Consider the following 9,184-nt stretch of genomic DNA (forward strand, 5'->3'; position numbering starts at 1 on the left):
ATATACATACCTCATAAGTGGTTTTTAATATGTTTGCGTTCATTAACAGGCTTGAGAAATAAACACGATTCGAGGGCGTTCTGGCGATCCAGGCAAAGTAAATAAGCACAGGCTTTTATAAAACATTTTTTTTACACAAGATTTTCTTTTGTTTTGAATACATCTTCTAGATTTGAGGATATAAACATCGTATCATTTTTTCTGGCTTACAGTATTTTTTTAAAAATCCGTTTAGGAAGCGAAAACAGTAGCAAGAATCCAGAGATTTACCGACAGATAATCCTAAACATATAAAGAAATCACATCCCCCTGACCCGGATTTAGAGAGTGGCAGATAGGTGTTGCGACCCCGACCGCCCCATCGACTGAGAAAGCTAGACGAGACATTGACGGATTGCGGTAGGCGGGGCAGGCAGCGACGCAAAAGACAAGGAATTCATTAGACTGGGAGGAGGTAGTTTTAGCAAGGGAAGTTGTGGAGACGGATCATTTGGTTCTACGTTTTTTGACATAGGCGAAGATTTTTAACCGCGAGGAAGAAGGGCGTTTCGTTACTGAATGCCACGTATATATGAGGGGTTGATTTTAAGGAAGAAAACTTATATAAGAAGCTAAATTGGAGAAAAAATAGATAGTCAATATGCTCGGAACTACACAATCGTATTCTTATAAAGATATTAACTAGAAGAGAGACAACCAAGATCAGTATGAGGACCTGAACAAGACATGAAATCAAGGAAATATATGCAATCCTTTAGAGATAAACGAACTGATATAATGACCTAATAAGTGTGATACGTTACGAGCCAGCACATATCTTATCAACGTTAAATGTTCAACTGACTGATCGAAGTGTTATTAAGTGAAAATATGGAATGCAAAAAAAGCTATACACAAAAATACAGACATATTTAAAAAGAAATTACGAGAACAAATAACGAGTAATTCTCATCTCGTCGTGAAGGACAAGTGAAGAGAGATGAAAGGTCGCAATTTGCGTTCGTTTCACACGCCAAAGAGATACGCCAGAACTTTACCAACGGAGAAAATAGACAGCACAATACCCGTCTGTCTCAGTATAATAGAACACTATAAAGACTCAGTTAAAAGAGGAAATGTACGTAGTGTAATAGTGATCAAAGACGGCTTTAAGGTAGCAGTGGATTTAAACCTGATCACGAAGAAGAGTAGAGAGCAGCCATGCCAAAGATTGAGTATATCCGGTTTTGATGTATGTCGTCAGGAACTGTCATGCGCACAGATAACCATGACTTTAGTTGATGCTGAGGATAGAATGAGAATGAATAGATTCGTTTTTTTTTTTCTTGAAAATTTGAAGATTTGAGTTGATGGCGAGATTAGACGGATAGAGTGAAAGAGAACTGTCCTACAAATAACCATGAAGGCTTTAGTTAATGATGGGTTTAAACTTGACCAGGAGGAAGAACAGACAACAGCCGTGCCAAGGACGAGATTGAAAACCCTTCAGGACCCGAGACCCTTAGGGTGTGTTGCTATCGGGAGCGAACTGGCTTGCCCCGGTGTTGCAAATTAAAATGCAGAAGGCATACTCCGACTTAACCTTTGCAACTACGCTACTCGACTGAACATTTGACTCCTCGAGAAGTTGTAACTTTGGTGTTGCAAATTTTCTGATGATTCTTCTTCTTTGATGGTGATTGGTTGCAATTGCTTTGTTTTTTGCTTAAGAAAAGGAAGTTGCAGACTTTCTAGCTCATGTTGGTTAATATGAAGTATTGAATGTACAGTATAAGATGAGAGAGTGTACTACTTGAAGGCATTAAAGAATATATGCTAAATGTAAGCTGAAGGCATTTAAGTAGATATAAGTTGAAATTCCATAAGTACGTAAACTGAAGGCATTCAGGAATATAAAATTAATCAAGTATATAAGTTGTAGGCATTTACGTAACTAAGTCTATAAAATCAAGACGTTTAAGTATGCAAATAAAAGGAAATTAAGGACCCAAGTATGTTAGTATACACGAAAAATAACGAAAAAGAAAGTGTTCGCAATGAAAAAACAAACAACCAAACAAAAAAACAAAGCAAGTCCTTAGGAGTATAATGAAGAATGTTTTTTTTCACACACGAAAAGAGGAAGAGAAAAGAGAAGCAAGAAGAATGACGAATCAAGAAAAAGCCGCCGATAAATATCTGGATTTGGTCGGATCAGAGGCATAGCCAACATTCACGATCCAGTATCCAATCAAGGCCAGGAGGGGAGCCTAAGCAAGGCGTCAATGAACTCAAAAGGGAAGTGAACGTAATAATAAAGGAACGTAATAACAAAGGAATGTAATAATAAGTGAACGTAATAATAAGTGAATGTAATAATAAGTGAATGTAATAATAAATAAATGTAATGATAAGTGAATGTAATAATAAGTGATGTAATAATAAGTGATGTAATAATAAGTGATGTAATAATAGGTGAATGTAATAATAGGTGAATGTAATAATAATTGAACGTAATAATAAGTGAATTAAATAATAAGTGATGTAATAATAAGTGAATGTAATAATAGGTGAATGTAATAATAGGTGAATGTAATAATAAGTGAATGTAATAATAAGTGAACGTAATGATAAGTGAATGTAATAGATAAATGCAATAAAGTGATGACCATAAAAAAAAAAAAAAAAACAAGGAGGGAATGGACGCAAACAAGGAAGGAGAGTAAATACAATCAAGGAGAAAATGAAAGCAGTAAAGTGAATGTAATAAACAAGCAAGAATAATGCAATCAAGAATCAACCGAATAAAATCAAGAAGGCGACAATCAATCAATCAATAAATCAAGCAAATGCAACCAAAAAGCAAGAAAATGCAATCAAGAAAGGGGTGTAATTAAGAAAGATTTGAATGCAATCAATCAATAAAATTGATATAATACAATGATAATTGAAACAAAACAAAATAAGAAAGACATGGATGGAATGAATATTGTAAAACGAAAATAATAATAATAAAAAAAAACAAGAAATTGCAATCAAGAGGGAAATGAATGCAATCAAGATAGATAAATTCTATTTATAATGAAGTGAATCAGATCAAGAGTAAATCATTATAATCAAGCAAGAAAGTGAATCAGATCAAGAGAAAATCATTATAATCAAGCAAGAAAGTGAATCAAATCAGGAGTAAATCATTATAATCAAGCAAGAAAGTGAATCAATCAAGAGAAAATCATTATAATCAAGCAAGAAAGTGAATCAGATCAGAGAAAATCATTATAATCAAGCAAGAAAGTGAATCAAATCAGGAGAAAATCATTATAATCAAGCAAGAAAGTGAATCAAATCAGGAGTAAATCATTATAATCAAGCAAGAAAGTGAATGCAATCAAGAGAAAATCATTATAATCAAGCAAGAAAGTGAATCAAATCAAGAGAAAATCATTATAATCAAGCAAGAAAGTGAATCAAATCAAGAGAAAATCATTATAATCAAGCAAGAAAGTGAATCAAATCAAGAGAAAATCATTATAATCAAGCAAGAAAGTGAATCAAATCAGGAGAAAATCATTATAATCAAGCAAGAAAGTGAATCAAATCAAGAGAAAATCATTATAATCAAGCAAGAAAGTGAATCAAATCAAGAGAAAATCATTATAATCAAGCAAGAAAGTGAATCAAATCAAGAGAAAATCATTATAATCAAGCAAGAAAGTGAATCAAATCAGGAGAAAATCATTATAATCAAGCAAGAAAGTGAATCAAATCAAGAGAAAATCATTATAATCAAGCAAGAAAGTGAATCAAATCAAGAGAAAATCATTATAATCAAGCAAGAAAGTGAATCAAATCAGGAGAAAATCATTATAATCAAGCAAGAAAGTGAATCAAATCAAGAGAAAATCATTATAATCAAGCAAGAAAGTGAATCAAATCAAGAGAAAATCATTATAATCAAGCAAGAAAGTGAATCAGATCAAGAGAAAATCATTATAATCAAGCAAGAAAGTGAATCAAATCAAGAGAAAATCATTATAATCAAGCAAGAAAGTGAATCAAATCAAGAGAAAATCATTATAATCAAGCAAGAAAGTGAATCAAATCAAGAGAAAATCATTATAATCAAGCAAGAAAGTGAATCAAATCAAGAGAAAATCATTATAATCAAGCAAGAAAGTGAATCAAATCAAGAGAAAATCATTATAATCAAGCAAGAAAGTGAATCAAATCAAGAGAAAATCATTATAATCAAGCAAGAAAGTGAATCAAATCAAGAGAAAATCATTATAATCAAGCAAGAAAGTGAATCAAATCAAGAGAAAATCATTATAATCAAGCAAGAAAGTGAATCAGATCAAGAGAAAATCAAGATAATCAAGCAAGAAAGTGAATCAAATCAAGAGAAAATCAAGATAATCAAGCAAGAAAGTGAATCAAATCAAGAGAAAATCAAGATAATCAAGCAAGAAAGTGAATCAAATCAAGAGAAAATCATTATAATCAAGCAAGAAAGTGAATCAAATCAAGAGAAAATCAGGATAATCAAGCAAGAAAGTGAATCAAATCAAGAGAAAATCAGGATAATCAAGCAAGAAAGTGAATCAAATCAAGAGAAAATCATTATAATCAAGCAAGAAAGTGAATCAAATCAAGAGAAAATCATTATAATCAAGCAAGAAAGTGAATCAAATCAAGAGAAAATCATTATAATCAAGCAAGAAAGTGAATCAAATCAAGAGAAAATCATTATAATCAAGCAAGAAAGTGAATCAAATCAAGAGAAAATCATTATAATCAAGCAAGAAAGTGAATCAAATCAAGAGAAAATCATTATAATCAAGCAAGAAAGTGAATCAAATCAAGAGAAAATCATTATAATCAAGCAAGAAAGTGAATCAAATCAAGAGAAAATCATTATAATCAAGCAAGAAAGTGAATCAATTAAGAGAAAATCATTATAATCAAGTAAGAAAGTGAATCAAATCAAGAGTAAATCATTATAATCAAGCAAGAAAGTGAATCAAATCAAGAGAAAATCATTATAATCAAGCAAGAAAGTGAATCAAATCAAGAGTAAATCATTATAATCAAGCAAGAAAGTGAATCAAATCAAGAGAAAATCATTATAATCAAGCAAGAAAGTGAATCAAATCAAGAGAAAATCATTATAATCAAGTAAGAAAGTGAATCAAATCAGGAGAAAATCAGGATAATCAAGCAAGAAAGTGAATCAAATCAAGAGAAAATCATTATAATCAAGCAAGAAAGTGAATCAGATCAAGAGAAAATCATTATAATCAAGCAAGAAAGTGAATCAGATCAAGAGAAAATCATTATAATCAAGCAAGAAAGTGAATCAAATCAGGAGAAAATCATTATAATCAAGCAAGAAAGTGAATCAAATCAGGAGAAAATCAGGATAATCAAGCAAGAAAGTGAATGCAATCAAGAAGAGAATAAATAATGTAAAAGATGAAATAAATACAGCCAAGAAAAGAAATGAAAGCGGTCAAAAGGGACAGAAAAGGATAGCATTTACTTACTTACTTACTTACTTGATTAATTCATTCAATGGAGACGTTATTGATTTTTGATTTTATGAAGACTGCAAGTTCCTTTTTTTTTTTTAGGGCGTTTTTGTTTTTTTCTGGAATATAATTACATTCAAGATATGATAGCAGAAGTTAGTAGTAATTTTATTTGTATTATTATTTTTATTATTATAATGATTATTATTATCATTAGTAGTAATATTAATAGTAGTAGTCGTAGTGATAGCAGTAGTAGTAGTAGTAGTAGTAGCCGTAGTAGTAGTAGTAGTAATAGTAAAATTGATAGTAATGATGCCAATAATAATTATTATAACAAAATTCATAGTAATGCTAGAAAGCAATGATAGCAAACAACAATGACAATAACAATAACGGAAAAGAATAACAATATCAATGCTAATTATGCAAACAAAAACAATAATAGCAATGATGAAGGTAATGATAGTACTAATAATCCCCATAAAAGTGATACTAACAGCCAATACTATTAAAACAATACCATTAATAAAAAGTATCCATCCCAAAGCTTTTTAAAGAACCAAAACTCTCTTTAATCTTTTTTAAGATGACGATTCAAGTCTATACACACTATTTTGCGTATACATAGATCTTACAACTTAACCATTCACGAATCCCATTCATAAACCCATTCATCCTTCCCTCGCCCCTAGATGAAGCTCCAGCTAATAATGCTTATGGTGATCACTATGCTGGTTCAACTCTCGGCGGCCTTCTCGCTCTGGGATCTTTTCTTCAAGAGGCCTACGTGGTTTAGGTCGAGGATCTCGAGGAACAGGGTGAGTGCAGAAGGCAGGCTTAATTTTGCTGTTTTAATTTTGTTTGGTTATTATTATTATTATTATTATTATTATTATTAATATTATTATTATTTCATTTTATTAATTTTATTTATCTATTTATTATTATTATTATTTGGGGGGGTAGGTATGTGTGATTGATAAATAAAATGAGGGATCTTTTTTTGAAGATAAACAGCAGGGGTGTAAGAGATTTGGGGAGAGGGATGAGAGAGAGAGAGAGAGATAGAGAGAGAGAGAGAGAGAGAGAGAGAGGGAGAGGGAGAGGGAGAGGAAGAGGGAGAGGGAGAGAGTGGGAGAGAGAGAGGGAGAGGGATAGGGAGAGGGAGAGAGAGAAAGAGAGGGAGAGAAAGAAAGAGAGAGAGAGAGAGAGAGAGAGAGAGAGAGAGAGAGAGAGAGAGAGAGAGAGAGAGAGAGAGAGAGAGAGAGAGAGAGGCAAAGGAAAAGAGAGAGAGAGAGACCATGAACGAACAAACACATTTATAAGGGAAACAGACAAAAAAAAAAAAAAATAACATATAATAATAAAAAAAAAAAAAAAAAAATGGAAAAAATCAAATGACCATTTACCTCCGACCGCTGCCTACACAAACAACAAATGCCCGAATACATCGTCATTCAGACCTATACGCCTGACACACGTATCCCTTCCAGCCCTCATGGATGCCTCACCTCCAAAACTACGGCTACTGGAACGGCTATGACATCGACGGCTATACAGAGTGAGTTTTTCTCTCTCTTTTCCGTCTTCTTTGGTTTATCTTCCCTTATTTTGCTTTTCATTCTTGTTCTTCTTGTCTTTTTTTTGTCATGTCCTCTCTTTCTTGCTCCTCTTTTCTGTTCTCGTTCACTTGTTTTTAGTTTTGTTTTGTTTTGTAAGGTATCTTTTACGCAGGTATGGTCACTCCGTTTTGAGGAAAATCCTAGTAGGCAACTTTCGAGCTAAGCCCCGCCTCTTTACCTTTATTCATTGCAGACATTTGATATATATATTTTTTTCATTTATTTTGTCTTCAATTCGTTTTTTTATTACCATTGTTATTACTGAACCATTTTCAGATAAAATCAACTGAAATAACCATACCACAAAATATCGGACAAATTGTCTTATTTTTCTCTTCCTCTCCTCACTCTCTTATTCTTTATTTCTTTCCTCCCCTTTTTCTTTTTTTCTCTACCTTTCCCCACTTTCTTACTTTATTATTCCTTTCCTCCCCTTTTTCTTTTTTCTCCTCTTCCTTTCCCCATTCTCTTATTTTCCCTTCTCCTTCTTTTTTTTTCTTTTTTTTTCTTTCTTCTTTTTCTCTTTCTCTTTCTTCTTTTTCTTCTTTGATATGCCTAGTATGTTTTGCAACATTCCTTAATAATTCAGGTCATGATGTACTTGTGGCATTAATTCTGACTATATATATATCTATATATATATATATACGTATATATATATATATATATATATATATATATAGATATATATAGATATAGACATAGATATATTTGTGCGTGTGTGTGTGTATTTGTAAGTAAATAATTTAATGAATTTACACACACACACACACACACACACACACACACACACTCACACACACACACACACACACACATATACATATATATATGTATATATATATATATATATATATATATATATATATTCATATCTACCTTACTTTCTCATGACAGGAGTGGATAAGAAAGTCCTCATGCAGTTCAGCCGTCCGTTTATTCTTCGCAGGTAAGACAGGAGGAAACCAAACATCTGCTTATGTTAACTTCCTTAAAAATGTATGTTTTTGTTTTATTTTCATGTATATGTATGCATATATATGTACATATATATATACATATATACATATATCATATGCATGTACGCACACACATATACACACACACACATACACACACACACACACACACACACACACACACACACACACACACACACACACACATGCATATTAATGTGTGTATCACCGTATTGATACCGACATAGATTTTCTTGCCTAAATATATTTTTTTTATGTTTCAGATGGAATATTAAACGTACTGCAGATGTTCAGCTGCATTAAAAATGTTCTATTGTAATGTTATTTGTTATGTTATTGAATTATTTATTTATATATTTCCTACAAACTTTCTGCTTTTGTTGTTTTCTTAAGTTATTGCTCACGCTGAAAGAACATAATTTTCCTAAGCAAAACATGTGTCAAAATATCAAAAGAATTGTTAAATGTTAACTGTTAGTGCTGGGTTAGTTTGGATAAGCGTGTAAGTTGTTATTTATAAGTTATCTCTTAAGAAATCGAAATATATTTTTCATGTTGATTTTTGTTTTATTATCCTGTTCACCTCAAAATTTTAGTGGATAAATGTCTAGTTTAATGAACACACGGATGTACGTACATACATATACTAACACATACATATACCCTTGTATGTAACCACACACACACACACACAAATGCACACACTGACACATAAACAAACAAACACACATACACACACAAACACAAACACACATAAATATACCCTTGTATGTCACCACACACACACACACATTTATCAAACTAACGAACATATCACATATACGTAGGATTATAAACATTATCTTCATCATACTCATAATACGGTAGGCCTATGTTCATGATTACTGACGCATGCTCGCTTCTGCGTGGATATAATGTCATTATAACCGATATAATGGACACTTTCATGACTCTCACCTGTGCTCAAAACCTTCCTCTTTATTCCTCAGCACACACTAGTGTCATGTGTCACTCTGACAGATCATACTCGGGTTGCATGAATATCCTCATTGCAATGCTAATTAGCAATTTC

At 32.0% G+C, this 9,184-nt stretch overlaps 1 long non-coding RNA gene across 9 annotated transcripts in view; it reads left to right on the forward strand.

The window, feature by feature from the left end:
* Nucleotides 1-8,671, forward strand: part of LOC125026510 — a 9,238-nt gene extending 567 nt beyond the window's left edge. For 2 of the 9 annotated variants that reach the window (XR_007114950.1, XR_007114958.1), the window contains exons 2-5: nt 6,203-6,328; nt 7,004-7,071; nt 8,030-8,081; nt 8,376-8,671. This is a non-coding gene — a long non-coding RNA (uncharacterized LOC125026510). The other 7 variants (XR_007114951.1, XR_007114952.1, XR_007114949.1 and 4 more) reach the window with 7 other exon arrangements.
* Nucleotides 8,672-9,184: the final 513 nt, after the last annotated feature.

Source organism: Penaeus chinensis, chromosome 1 (genome assembly GCF_019202785.1).
Source record: "Penaeus chinensis breed Huanghai No. 1 chromosome 1, ASM1920278v2, whole genome shotgun sequence".
Lineage (NCBI taxonomy): Eukaryota > Metazoa > Arthropoda > Malacostraca > Decapoda > Penaeidae > Penaeus > Penaeus chinensis.